This window comes from Panulirus ornatus, chromosome 38 (genome assembly GCF_036320965.1).
Source record: "Panulirus ornatus isolate Po-2019 chromosome 38, ASM3632096v1, whole genome shotgun sequence".
Lineage (NCBI taxonomy): Eukaryota > Metazoa > Arthropoda > Malacostraca > Decapoda > Palinuridae > Panulirus > Panulirus ornatus.
Genome location: NC_092261.1, coordinates 4,985,654 through 5,000,882, shown reverse-complemented (window position 1 = coordinate 5,000,882; position 15,229 = coordinate 4,985,654). Strand labels below are relative to the sequence as shown.

The 15,229-nt window shown below is 38.7% G+C and overlaps 1 protein-coding gene across 1 annotated transcript in view; it reads left to right on the top strand.

Moving 5' to 3' along the window:
* Positions 1-15,229, top strand: part of LOC139760946 (unconventional myosin-XVIIIa-like) — a 281,136-nt gene that overhangs the window by 212,329 nt on the left and 53,578 nt on the right. The window lies entirely within an intron of this gene.

The window sequence follows — 15,229 nt, the reverse complement described above, 5'->3', positions numbered from 1 at the left end:
ATCGTGTTCAAGGGTAATTACCGTCTTTCTCATGAGTCGTTCCGTCGTGATTCGGGGATTAAGCGTGAAAATTTAGCCGGACTGCATACTCTCACGTGAAGTCAAACGCACGTCTCACAAGCTCATGTCACATCGACAGCCCGCTCTTTGTCTATCTTTAGTTGCTGTATCAACGTTTATTTTTACGAAACGCTGTAAGATTATTTTTCATCGGTCCTCAGCGCGATTTTCACGGTGAGGGTTCCTTAATGCAAATTAAGAAGGTGGAAGTAAATATCCGCCTGGGTCCGTCCTCAGACCAGATGGGAATGTGTCCGATCGCTGGCCAGGCCAAGTCATCAGGGACTGGTTTCACCTGATTTAGTTATTTTATGAACCCATGTTTCATGTTGATAGATGAAGGAGGAGTCTTCAGTGGTGTTTGCGCAGCTATCAAGTTCTGGATTGAAATGTCTAAATACTTCGTTTATCTTTTTGGTATTTTTCGGTTAGTTTGTTGGTATCCGACTCAAGAGTTGAGTGTGCTGTGAAATTACTGATCTATACTTGAATCCGCGCGGACGCTCCTAACTTCTGAGTAGTGTAGCAAAATTCTGCAGGATTGTTATGTTTTGCCGGGTAAGAATCGGTTGACAACACTTTATTTTTTTGTAATATACTTGTTATGTTCTAGATCTGATTCTGAGATTACCTGGTCACCATAATTGGTGAAGAGCTGTATACCACATTATTTTTAGAACAACAAAAGAGTGGTTAGTAGTATGTGCGTGTGTGTAGGTGTGATGCCGACCCCGGAACTTTCCTTGCTACCGAAGTCTTGTGACATATACATCAACTTGTGACATATACATCAAAAAAACAACGTATAGCATCTTGGTTATGCATCTTAAGTTTTGCTGTTACTGTAAGTCGATCGTCGTGGTTGAAGCAAGAGAGATGAGAGTGTTTTTGTTGGCGGGTCTGGTGCGGGGAGAACCTTAATGATGAGGTGTACCTTTAGTCAGCCAACTAGCCAGGTTTTTATCCCATCATAACTAGCTGTACGCGTAGAATAGTGACAAGACTGTGTCCCTGTAGAACAGGTTTGATCACTTTGTGTCATTCTTTAATACGTTTCCCTGGATATCTGTGAGCAATTGTCTTCAGCCCCAACTTCTTTTTTAGGGGGAGGGGGGGGGATCCATGTACATTTGGCAGATGCTGGCGAGGTTGGCATCAGCAGCATGTGTGGGGCTGAGGGCCGCGCCACGCCGGGCACATGGTGAGGCGTTCACCTTCGTCATTAGCTGACATGTGGCCCGAGCTTACTTCTGCAGGGACTCGCCGTTAAGGTAGTTGTTCCTTAAGGCAATATCTGTGATGCAGTCATCTTCGATACGTCCTGGGGAAGGGAACGTAATATGTTTCGGAATCTCTTGTTGGGGCCTGTCGGAACGCCTCATTTCATCGTCGGCTTGTTATATTACGGTAGTGGCTAGAAATCTTAGTTGATGCATATGAGAAAACGTCGTAATGTGAGCAGAGAATAAGACCTCGGTGAGGGAGGAGTTGGTAGCGGTAGGGTAACACGGTCGTATTTATAGCTGGTGGTCGGTACAGATCGTCAGGTTATCCGAGTCTTTTTCGTAAGTAGAGAGACTTGCTATTCCCTTGTGAAATTGTTCAAAATGAAGACCAGACTTTGTCATTATCATTTCTTTTGTATGTTGATTATATATGTACAAAACATTAAAAGATATACAGTTAACAGGTTGGGACAATCACTGAGTCCTAGTGTTGCGCAGTGTTAACTCCAAACTGTAGATCTAGATAAGTTGAACGAATTTAATTGGTGATGTGCATAATGTGATGATCGTTCGGCCGTCCCTTCCAGTTCCAGATTCTTTGTTCACTGTGGCGTTTGATTATGAATTATCTCTCACAGATGGGACTGGAAATTCCGTAGTTTTTCACGGTGGTAGATAAAGAAAGTGTTGTAGCCATTTTAGAACAAAGAGTGTTTTACATTGTATCATGGATGCGAACATGGAGTGTACATTGGGTTTTGGGGACGTTATCTGCTCGTTTAAGCTTCTCTTCACATTTCGAGAATAACATTTTGACTCTTTTGGGCGATGTGGCGCTTCTTTAGAGTGCAAGTGTGAATCACCGTTGAAAATAGTCAGATGTTCTTCACATATACGATAGAAAAATGAAAGAATGTAGATATAGAGTGTTTACCGGATGCTTGTGTTTGTAACCGGATCTTTCGCTTCCCCTGGTACTAAGGATACAAGATAATGTCGCATCCGACATTCAGGTTTTTTTATGAACATGAGTTTGTTCTCGAAGCTTTTTCTTGTTATAACGTACAGTATCGTACTAAGGATTAGAACACCCTGTACTTCAAGTTGACCTTTCGTGTGCGTGTCAACAAAGGGAGAACATCATCGGTAATTATTATCTGCGTGTCTCTCTTACGTGCATTTTTTTGATACGAATGTATTCGTGCCTTTTGATTTGAACGTATTTTCAAACCACATATTTGTGAATGGTGCATCTGTCGTCTGTGACTTGACGTCTGTATTAGATATGATATTTCTGTTAGCTGTTGAGTAACGTTTTGTATCTAACGGACTTTTATAGATGCTTATTAAGCCACTTATGTTGGTTCCTAACGTTCAGAGCGACCACGACCTTCCTCCAACCGGCCGCCGTAGTCAAGTCTCTCATCACACCCAACAATGTTTTAGTTGATTTTGGCTTTCCGTATTTTTTTCGTATTGAGTCGTCATTATCGGTACATGTTTCACTGTGTAATGAAACTTATAAGTGGATGGTTCCTAAATGAATACTCTAAGAACGAAAGGCAAGTAAGAGGTGCCGTGTGAGATAATTTGCGAGGCGAATGACGGTTGGAGTGGTTGTGGTGAAGTGTTATGATGTAGTGGCGGCGGTAGTGGGGGTGTTGCTCCTTGAACAAAACGGGCGAGGGGCCAGCTATGGGGGACTCTGGCCTGGCACTGTTGCGATTCAGTCGGTGCGACAGGGCCGGAGAGGACCGCCAGCACCTCTGCGGCAAGCAAGGCCAGACTCTTGTTCAGCGTTTTTGACGCCCTCTTGGTGCCTTCGAACTGGCGTGGCCAGGTTGGAGGTTACGGTGCAGGCAAGACACTGTTGCTTTACGTAATTAACGTAGTGGATCCGTGTCTCCCATTGATACCTGTCTGTGTGTTGTCAAAACTACTGTGTCATAGAGGAAGACCTCGCTTTGCCGAGACTGGTTGTGACACAGCGCTAGAAATGAGGTGTCCCTCCAGCAAGATTGCATGAGTATATTACTATGCTATATTACTATGCTAACCATAGTATTGCAGTGAAGTATCCTGACCACTCACTCTGTACAAACGTTCGCTCACGTAACAGACACAGGCACTTGCCTGAGCCAGCAGCACAGGAGTCGCTCAAGCTTTAACCAGACTCCGTTGCGAACCGGTGGACGCGCTCGAGGGGCATCGACAGCAGACAGAGGCTGGGTTTGGCAGGAGGGCGACATGTAAACCACCACCCTCCGCCGTGTTTGCGACGTCGCTACCGTTCCATCTTTCATGTGCACTTCGACTTGAAATCTTTGCCACGAGGTACACTTGACACGGCTAGTCTCGATACTGACGTTTTGGTTGAAGAACATGCCGATGGCATGGCATAGTGTACATCAACGTTTAAACGGCTACTCGTCCAATATTTTGTTTGTAATCACATGATTAATTTTTTGGGGGAGGGGGACTAGCAAGTATCGAGTAGTGTTGCCTGATGGGTGAATTGGTGACTCAATGCCAGGGATGAGTCAGACCTGCTGTCCTGTAAAGCACTTAATCATTACTCACTCACTGACCACTTCTCCCTTGAGCCACCGCCCATAGGATGGGAAGCAGTGCACAAAAGATTCGCCGATTTTTTTTTTAGAATAACCACTCTACTCCTCCTGCACGTATTTTACCATGGTTAAGTTTGGTCCGGTGTTTGATTTACTTGTAACTTGAGAGAAAGCACTTATGCTTTTTTCTTGTCCATGTAAAGCAAATACCTACATGGAGTATGATACAGGGTTCGTCCGTTTTGATGCTGCTTGTGATCCCTAAGCCCATCCACCATCACCAGTAGGCTGGTGAATGCGTCACGAAATGCAGTATGCAGACACATGAGAAGATAGTGTACTGGCAGTCATAGGGCCATTCTCAATTTTGTGTAACTCTACACTCCTTATACTTTTTTCCTCGCGGTTTGGGCTATGTCTGGAGCTGATACGCTACTTACCATATTATCAAGAGGCTTTAATTCCCATCACACGCTATCCAGGTCATAAGCATTAACCAGTCGTGACTAGTAGTTTTCAAAGACTATAAGTGACTAGTATGGTAAGAAATGTTACTTCAATGAAGTTTAGTATATGTTGTGTCAAACTAATGGTAGCTAGAGCTTATAACTGAATGCTGTACAAGACTTCCATCGCGGGAGCAGACGTGGTGCTTGTGCTGGGGTCTGCATTGCTTAGAAGTGATCAGTAGTAGGGTTGTACCGCAGTGCCCCGCACAGTATCACAATGTTCCTTACTGTCCCTGACTATCCTGCTGCGTCCGCTAACTAGAATTTGATGGCTTCGTGTTGCTTTGTTTGTCCCCAGCTCTCCGGAATCGACGTTGACCGAGGCAAAGAACGTGGCATCTCGTTTGACCCGTCGCGGGTAAGGCAGGGAGACGGTGAATGACATGTTAAAATGTACCTTGGCTGTGCTTTGTTATGATAGATGAAGGTTGGTTGTGTGGTGTGTTATTCCTGGATGTTCCTTAACGACTCTCCCGTCCATCAGGGTGTCCAGTATTTTGTCAGTTGTATTTTACGCGGACATAATGCACTTTCTCGTGGGGCAAGTATGGTGTGGTGGTAGTCTGACTGAACGGCTTTACACTGCCTAGTAAGAGTGCATGGCTGTGAGTAAGAGCTTCATTGCTGATTCTGGAAAGGAACCAAATGAGAATTGGTTTCCTCAGTCTTATATGTTTGTTTTGTTCTGTTAACCTTCACGGAGACACGCTTCCTAATATTCAGTAGATGGCTTTTATTGCATGATAGACATTGCCTCAACAGTAAGTACCACTACTACAGCGTGGGTCTAACTGTTATTACTGTATGAAATTGCGGCATATATTGTGTGAGCTACATAATGAGACAAAAATGTTTTCACACATCTGATGCGGCGGAGCATCATTGTCTCACGCGTTGAGCATGTTGGGTACTTTAATTATAGGTTTAGAATTTTTCGTGGCACCTGGCAAGCAGGAAGGCATGGAGTTTGATGCGTGCATAGCCCTGCCAAGCAGTGCTGGGACACCACTGTGTGGTTTGGTGACGGCCCAGCTTACTACTGGCTTGGTCTTCTTCCCCTCTGACTCATCCCTAGGTTCACCTGCCAACATTGCTGTCTCTTGTTCTTTTCAACGCCCACGCCGCCCATTCCAACCTTGGTTTGAATGCCGCCATGTTCCATATTTACCTTCCATTTCTCCCCATCACTGTGGAAAGGACTATTAGACAGGTAGAATGAGGACTGCTCTATGTGATATTTCACTTGCATACTGTACATACCTAAACACCAGTAAGCACACTATATATATATATATATATATATATATATATATATATATATATATATATATATATATATATATATTCTCTCTCTCTCTCTCTCTCTCTCTCTCTCTCTCTCTCTCTCTCTCTCTCTCTCTCTCTCTCTCTCTCTCTCTCAGGGTTGATACCGGGGTATTGAAGTTCGATGTCACAATTGAAACTTTCAAATGCTGTAAGATGGTAGACTTTAGAATATAGTTCATGACAGTTTATTTAGTTATAAGTTCAGGGTAGAAAAAGGTCGAGGGTAGAATTCCCCTTCTTTGCTTTAATCCTCTTCAGGTGTTGGGTAAATAGACTTTCAATAGATGAGCTGTAGTTATCGCAGGTGTTGGAACAGAGTTCTACATAATGCAAATAGGTGATAGGACTGCAATGTGTTCCCATGAAGCTAAAGGGGAAATTATCTCACTACAAGAATATTTTATCACAAGGAACACAACCATTGATGTGCTGAAGCTCATGCATGCACACGGTTCTTAAGGAAAAGTCTGAGGGATGATGTGTACATGTAAGAGACTAATTCATGAAATCAAAAATTATAACTATTGTCTGTGATACTATCACGATATGTAACCAGCATATTTAATCATTTTCGTCAGTGACAGGGTATAACAAGCATACTCAGGGAAGAAAAACATCCTTTATGGATCCTTTAAGAGAATTTTGAAGGGATAGATGCTTATATGTAAAGGTTAGAGTGCACCAGAATGTAAGTGTTGTTACTTAATTGGCCACAATATTAGAAAACAACAAAATTTACAGTAAGCTTGAAGTAACTTCATTTGAACTAAAGCCTAACAAATGCAGTAGACATAAATTTCATTTCAAGTAATTATCTTTTTGTTCTAGTATCATATTAAACATACGAGTGCTTCATCATAGTGACATCTTTCATATGCCTCAAGTTTATGCAGGATGCAGAGATTTGGGTGCCTTTTCAGAAAAAGGGGAAATATTCAGGGAGGTGCAAAATGACAAATGACTTATGGATATATAATATGCTTTTGTGAAAAACCAGGATATAATCATCATATCGGTCATAGAAAGACACAGGAAAAAAGTATATGAACTAACACACCTCTGGACTACACAAATAGTATAGCTATGGAAGACCCTCTACTTATGAAGAGTCTTATAGCATAAGGCAGTATTGTCACAATGAAAGTGGCATAAAAAAGAAATAATACATATATATATCCTCTAAATGATCCTGAGTGAGTACAGCACACAATATAAAGACAGTTTAACTTGAGGCATTGAACTGTTAGAACATTCCAAGGGTATTTAGTGTAAACTTGGGCGAGTATTAAAGATATGATGGAATTATTGTTAATGTGTCAGCACATTTCTCTTTGTGGTCAATTCCTTTTGCCATCTGAGATGCTTATGGCACATTTTAATCAGGATATATCTATGAAGGTAGCTGTCATGAGTTTCTTTTTTTTGTGGAGTGTTATTAAAAGTTCATCTAGTGGGCATCCAAATTTGAAATAGAAAATCATACACAAGTCATCATTTCCTTAAGTGTATGTTACTCATAATCAACTTTTACAGTCTGAATTCTGTAAAGTTGTTAGACCGCTGTGTTTTTTACATATTTCTTTGTTTAAGCATTTTGTTAGGAGTTATTTCGTATGACAGGGTCTGTTGTTTAAATATTTTGCATATATATATATATATATATATATATATATATATATATATATATATATATATATATATATATATATATATATATATATATATGTATATAATTGATGTTTGATAGTTGTGTTATTCTTTGTTCAAGGCTCAGTTTCAGATTTTACTTTTACCTTGTAGTAAGTTATTTTTTATTTGATAAAGATAAGAAATTACTTGGTTTAGTATTATGTCAGCTGTTGACACCCTTAAAACATATCAGTATTACAGACATAATTTCAGGGAATTCTTTCCCATTTGATGTCCTCACTTTTCTTTTTTAAGTGGTCCATAGTCCTCTGCACACTTCCTGTCCATTTACCTTTTAATCTCAGCCAAGCGAGAGCTTGAATCAAAAGGTTTATTCAACCAGTCCATAATTTTCTTAATTGTGTAGTTTTTCTCCATCGCATATTTTAGCATGATTGATTAATAAGTTGTTTGTCTTTTGATTATAGTTATTAGACATAAAATTTGCTTCAGGTATTTGTCTTGAGACTTTCTTTTGTGTTTATTCATTTGTAATACATTGGTTTGTAAAACTAACATATAAATGTTTATGGTCCTGCCTTAGCTTGAACAATAATCACCTTCTTTGGTAATTCTTTTGTTCATTTATCCAATTAGATGGCTTTTTGATAGTTTTAGATTTTGCCACATATTTTGATGAAATAAAGTGTGTGAAAATGTACAAGTTATGACTTAAGATCATGTTGCTGCAACATTTTTAGGGGCAATCTTGTGCATAACTTGCCAAAAGACTGCAAGTCCACTGTGTTCAAATATTCATTCTTTGTTGGCACCAGTAGTTAGCAGCAAAAAGATTTGGTTTCAGTGGGATAGCCCCTGAGTATTGTCATTTTGTCAGAGGATGTTGTGCATGTATGTTGCACAGTATTCAGTTGGGATTGTGTTTCTAGTCACATATTTACGAGTTGTGCTCTTATGTCAAAACATCAAGATCTCATGTCTTGGCACTAACTTCTGAATGACATAACATGTTCGTTTGAGATTAGTTGTGTGGTCTCTTTGCCTTGAAATGCCAACCTAGATTGCATTGCTGGTAAAACAACCAGTAGTTAACAATATAAAAGTCCTGTGGTGGGGCCTTTTGCATATGTAAAACTTTGGTATATTTTGTGCATGGCTCTGTAAGTACTAACTCAGAATTATGTTTTTAACAGCTGTACCCATTGTTTCACTTTAATTGCAAACATTTTATACATATATGATCATTATATATGCTTTCATATTATAACCATGAAAAGCGCCCTTTTAGAATGTTTTCAATTTCAGTGTTTTCCTCAATTTGGAATAATGTTTGCAAGATATTATACTTTTATTCAATCTCTTGAGGATGCTAAGTATGAAATAGGAATTAAGGATTGATGAACACCGTGCCCACAGCTGGATGACTTGAGCTCGGACAGTGACGACGAGTACTTCGATGTTGTGGCAGTTCCAGGCCTGCGGCCTTACCTGCCGGCTGCTCAGAGCCCCACCAAGCCGCCCACTCCACAGCTTCAGCTGCAACCCCCACATATACCACCAACACATAGTCGAAGTTTGCCTGCAGTAAATAAAGGCATGGTAGAAAATAGAATGGGAAATAATCATGGTCAACAAGTAGGAACAACAACTGTAGTGAAACAGTCATCAACTAGCATAGCAGCAAAGAATACAACGGAAGAATTTTCGACGTCATTTGCAAGCACAAAACCGTTAGATGACATAACTAAGCATTTGCAACAGCCACCTGTCAAGTCAGCTGATAAGTTAACACAGCAGACTCTCCCATCAGCTGATACTGCTGGAAGCATCAAGAGCCCTGCAGTACTAACTAGTCAGTTAGAAAGTACCACTGGAAAGGAAGCTGTACGAAACTCACCCAAGAAGTATCAAGCACCTCAGCCTCCGTCTGCTACACTTCATTCAACAGATAAACAAAAAATTACTTTAACAGATAAACAAGATAGTATTGACAAACCTAGTCAACACAAAATGACAGATTTTCAAAAAGCTCGCAATTCCTCTTTTAAAAAGTATGCAGCCCCACAACCACCAGACTCATCGTCCCTCTCCAGGCCTTCCATCCCTAAGGAACCCCAGTCCTCAGCTACACCTTTAGCCAGCAATAAACAAGATGATAAGGGAATATCCAATAGCTTGCTATCACCACCAGATGCAGGAGGCACTCAGCAGATGATAGATGCCTCTCCTGATATGCTAACAAATAAGCAAACAGTCAGCATAACAGATGAAACGTTAGCAAAGAAAACACAGCATACACAAGAAACCAAAAGTTCTTGTTCGGCAACTGTAGGTCGTAAAGTACGTGCTGGAAGCCCTGTTCCAGATAACACTACTGTTGTGGGTATCAAAATACCTTCAGCCATAGTGACTGGAAAATTGGAAATTGCTTCTAGTGATGGTTCAGCAACAGTGAAAAAAGACTCCACTGCTATAGACATCAGGACAGATGTTACAGTAAATGGTGCTAATGAAGAGATATCATCAAAGGGTATCAGCACAGTGAAGGAAACATCTGACCTTGAAAGTAATAAGACAAATAAACAGTCTTACATTACAAAAAGGAAATTGAATGAATATTCTTCAGAGGAGAGTGAAAGTAAAATGGCTAATGGGTTGTTAGTAGTAAGCCTTCATGAAGTGGAGTCAGTAATCAATGGAAAAGATCAGGTTGAACCCCAGATTGATATAAATTCTGTGAAAAAGAATAAGCAGAATGCAGATGGCCATATTGTAGATGAAAATAAAAATACAAAAGAGAAAAAAGGAAAATTAAAACAGGATGAAGTCAATAGTGTGGATTCCCTCGATGATAGAAGTAGCAGATGTAGTTCAGTAATTAGTGATCCTTCTCGTGCAGTTTCTCCTGACTCTTCACGGAGGTCTGGAGATAAGCGCAGCAAGAGTGGAAAATTAGCTGCTATTATGAATAAGTGGGAAACAGATGACATTTCACAAACAAGTGAGAAAGGAAAATCTAGATCTTCTGCTACCTCTAAGGTTGGCAAGATCTCTAATCTTGCAAGTGTTTTTGAAGGTGGGAAAAGTGCAGTAACTACTAAAGCTGATGCTTCAAAAAATATAGGTAAATTAAAGTCTCCATATAGTGCACCCTTTTCCCCAGAGCGAAAAGCACCAGAATTAAAGACTAGTAATATTGCTGGTATTAACACAGCTAAATTTGGTGGTGTGACAAAGTTTAAGAAACCTGGGGATGGCAAGAAGAAGGAAGATGATAAGAATTTGCCAAACACTGAAGGAACTAAGGAGATAGATAAGGAACAAATAAAAGGTGACACTCTTTGCAAAGAGAATACCAGCAGCATTACGAAACTTGATGAAAAACAGGATGTAAACAGTAGGAAAATTATGGAAAATATCCCTCAGAAAAATCTAAAAGAAGAAAGAAATGAAAAGAAGGTAGATAAAAAGTTATGTGATTCTTCAGTGGAAAAAAGTGGAGAAAAAATTACTAATGGAGATATAGATTTGTTTGATAGTGACATATCACTCACATCTGTTAGCGAAGACAGTAGACGAGATAAGAAAAAGAAGAAAAAAGACGAAAATATTAGAATAACTTCTACTAATACTGCAGTCATTTCAGCTGTGGAGAATGGTCATGATACCAAGTTACATGAAGTTGAAAATTCCAAAAACACTGCAGATGAAGCATCTGAACCTAAGAATATTGGAGTTAAGGCTACTAAATGTGAGGATATAAGAGTTGATGCTGTTGAGTGTAAGGCTCCCAGAGTTAAGGATGCTGGCCAAGTCCAGGATGCTGAATCTACCAGTAGTAAGCCTAAGGATAAAGAGTCTAAAGCTATTAAGGATACCGAGTCAAACTCCATCACTGTCAAGGATACTAGAGACGAAGCCATTGTTCCTAAGTCAGCTAATTTTAAAGTCATTGATAGTAAGGTAACCAATTTTGAGATGACTGATGCTAAACCAACTAGTGTTAAAGTCAATGTTGCTAAATCAGCCAGTGTTAAAGTTACTGATACCAAGATAACTAATTCTGAAGTGAGTGATGCTAAAGCAACCAGTATTGAAGATGTTGCCAAGTCAGCCAATGTCACTGTCGCTAATACTGAGATAACCAATTCTGTAGTGACTGATACTAAGGCAACCAATGTTAAAGACATTAATCAGAAGGCAGCTGCTGTTGAATTTGTTGTTGGTAAAGCAGCCAATGTGGAGGTTTCTACTGCTGAATCAAAGATTAAAGCCACCGAGTCTAAAAAAACCATTGTCGGAGTCACTGATGCAAGGGAAAGAAAAGATGAAACAAGTGATATTAAGGTACTTAATGTTAAGCCCACTGAAGCAAAGACAAGCAGTGTTGAAATCACAGATTCTAAAGAAACACTTGTCAAAGCCAGTGAAGCCAAGGCATCCAGCCTTGAAAACACTGATGAAAATGTTGTTAATGCTAAGAAAATTAACATTGAAGCCACTGATGATAGGACAACTGTTGCAAAAACAACTGATGCTCAGGTAACTACAACAAAGGGTATGAGTTCCAAGAGAGTGGAAAATATTGATTCTCCCAGCACCAGTATCCCAGATATCGGTGGTTCTTGTGTTTCAAGTACTGATTTGAATATTGGTGCAAAATTGAAGACTAGTAATGACACCGGTATCAAAGCTCATACTGTTGAGTCAGATGTTTCTGTGGTTACCCATGCTTCTACGATGGAAAATGAAGATGCTAAAGTTCCAGAATCTGTTAGGAAAAAGGACATGTCAAAGAGAGAAATGTTGGGAGGTATTAGATCCTTCATAGAATCCGTAGGTTTTCAGTTTGGTAAGAAATCACTGAAAACAGAAAATCTTGCTGAAGGTGTACACAGTCAGCATCCAGATATGTTGAATCATGTGTCTAATGATAGTTGTGAGGGTATTGAGCTTTTAGAAGGAAAACCATCTCAGAATACAACATTGCTTACATCAGACAAAGATGTTCCTCAGAAAGCACCTGAAATAAGACAAAACATTAATGTTATTCCAGGAACAACTAAGACATTCACTAAGCATGATTCTGAAGTGGAAGCTCTAATCAGAGAAGCATCACATCTCATTGAACAGAATAAATGTATTACAGAACCATGCACAGCAGACACTTTACATACATCATTGCCAAAGGTTGGAACATATTCCCCACTAAGAAAGCATCGTACAAGCCCAGGTGAAGAAGAAGAAGAAGTATATGTGGATGCAGTAGATCCCTCTCAGCTGGATACCTTGATGCCTCTTCCTAAACTTGAGAGTGAACGAGAATGGCGCTCGCGTTCACGAACACCACTGGAAGGTCCTGAGCGATCACCTTCTTCTCGGTCAGTAGTAGCTCAAACTGAAGCTCTCCTTTCTGAAACTGACCGGCTACTCCGTAGGTCTCGCTCTGACAAGTCTCTCAGAAGGTCTTACAGCCGATCATTGTCATCAGCAGCACTCAACAAAGTAGGTCCTCTTTGAGCACATATGATCCAGAGATGTGAGAAACCTCGTGTGGTCCAACCATGTTCAAAAATGTGGAATAGAGTGCCTGCCTCCTGTTTTGTCCTTCCCCTTTTGTTTTGTGTTGAGTGAAAGCGTTAACCACTATGTAATTTTCGTTCTTCTATCATGGATGTTTATGATAAGCTTTTGTTTGTTTTGTAGTAGATGGATACATTGCATTTTGCCTTCATTCCTTAATTAGATATTGTGTTAATCATAGATTATAGTGAAGAGTTAATTTCTCTTGTTTTCTACAGTCAGCGCAGTTGGTTTTAGAGGCCAAATCTGAACTTCTGAGATATGGAATGGTATGCAGCGTAAGTGCTTGTATATTCAAAGAAAGGGCAAAAACAGTATGAATTCTTTTGAATATTTTAACCATATTATGACAATGCTTCCTGATAACTTATTTGAGGCACTTATTTACCTTAATATTATTAACTTATTCTGCATTGATTATGCTGGCTTGGTCTCATATCCATTTTATACACTTTGTTTATTTTATAACTACCTTAGATATTTTCTTGATATATTAATTCTTATCTTATTTCATGATTTTTTTATATATTTATCTATATATAATACTGTTCCTGATTTTTCTCATTCTTAACATGAGTTAGTATTCTCATTAATATGTATACCAATATTTATTTGGTTTTATGTGTCAGATTTTACATAAACTTGCAAAATATTACATAACTGAAAAAATTACTACTCAGTACATATTACGGTGTACTTGGATAAAGAAGGCAGGATGGTAAAAGAAGTGCTTATTTGATTAATTAGAGATATATTCTGTATTGAAATGAATTAAAGAAATGACAGATACCTAGAAAACAAAACCTGCTTTGATATGAATTTAGTTTCTCAAGACAGTTTTGACACCCTTTAGAATACTTTTCAGTTGAATACACAAAGGAAACTAAAGTTATATGGCAGCAGAATATATATATATATATATATATATATATATATATATATATATATATATATATATATATATATATATATATATATACACATACATATACTTCATCGCCATCTCCCGCATCAGGAAGGTAGCACAAGGAAACAGATGGAGAATGACCCATCCACCCATATGCACTTATATACACATAAAGGCCTATATACGCACATACATATGCATATACACATACATACATACTAGTAACTGTCATGTTCACAGATGATACAAATTTATTGATTAGTCACTAAAGAGGCAAGCATAATCAAGTTTATGTGAATAAATATTTGGTTTCTTTGCATAACAAACACTTAAACAGGTTTTCAATAACTTCACTAGCTAAATCATTATATCCCTTTTTAACATTCAATTGAAAATGTTTGTGGCCATATGGCTGATGTGATTTTAGCCTTAACAAATTTATGAACAAATGTCAGAGAAGACTATAATGGTCATATATGCTCTCCTTGGTGTATTGTTTAATGCTGCTAACCATAAGTACTTTATGTTACTGGAGTGGTATCTAAACCCTTTTGCTGCAGCATTCAGAAGTCTGAATTATTAATTTTCCCTCTTCTGTGAGCCGTAAGAGTGCTTCTCACACTTGAAACACCCATCAAATTTTTGTATATTTTTCCATGTATGAGAAGCGTCATACATTCTGAGCAGAAACACACACAGCTTACTTGCTATATGACACACGTTCCATTAAATCTCTGCCTTTTTCTTAAAGCACTTTAGGTGAGCTATCGTATATTATAAAATTAAAGATGTTGCTTAAAGGTTTCAATGACATCATTGGTCTCATATAAGATTAAAGTTAGCTGATGTATGTTATTTTTGGCCATAGAATTTGGAATAGGTATGATCTGCAAAGGCACCAGAGAAGTATTTTGAAGCATCCAGCTAGGTTTCCAGTGCATCTGGCTCTGCTGGTGTTTTCACAAGGAATCACTAATTAATTTATGCATTTCTATATTGCTGTAACTGTAAAAAATATTAGAGATAAAGCAAGCTATTGTTTCTAATGTAGGCCAGAACTTAATGTTGCAAAAGATGAATATACAGCAGTGTACGTACATACAAGTACAGAACTTACATGACAAGATTTTGCCTGAGGAGGGCCTGCCTGAGTGAAAGTAACAAAGAAATTTTTTGTTGTTGAATCTATTAATTTCAAAGGACAATATAGTAAATCATAAATCCTTATAGCTAACCTTGAACAGTGAGGAATTAAAGTTTGATCCGTACATTTTTTTTTTTTTTTTTTCTCCAATTGTATACAAAGAAAATTTTTTAAGTGCATTTCATTTCCATATTTGAAGAATACATTTAGTCTCAAAATAACATTATTCTTTTCAATTTTGTTGAAGTACATGA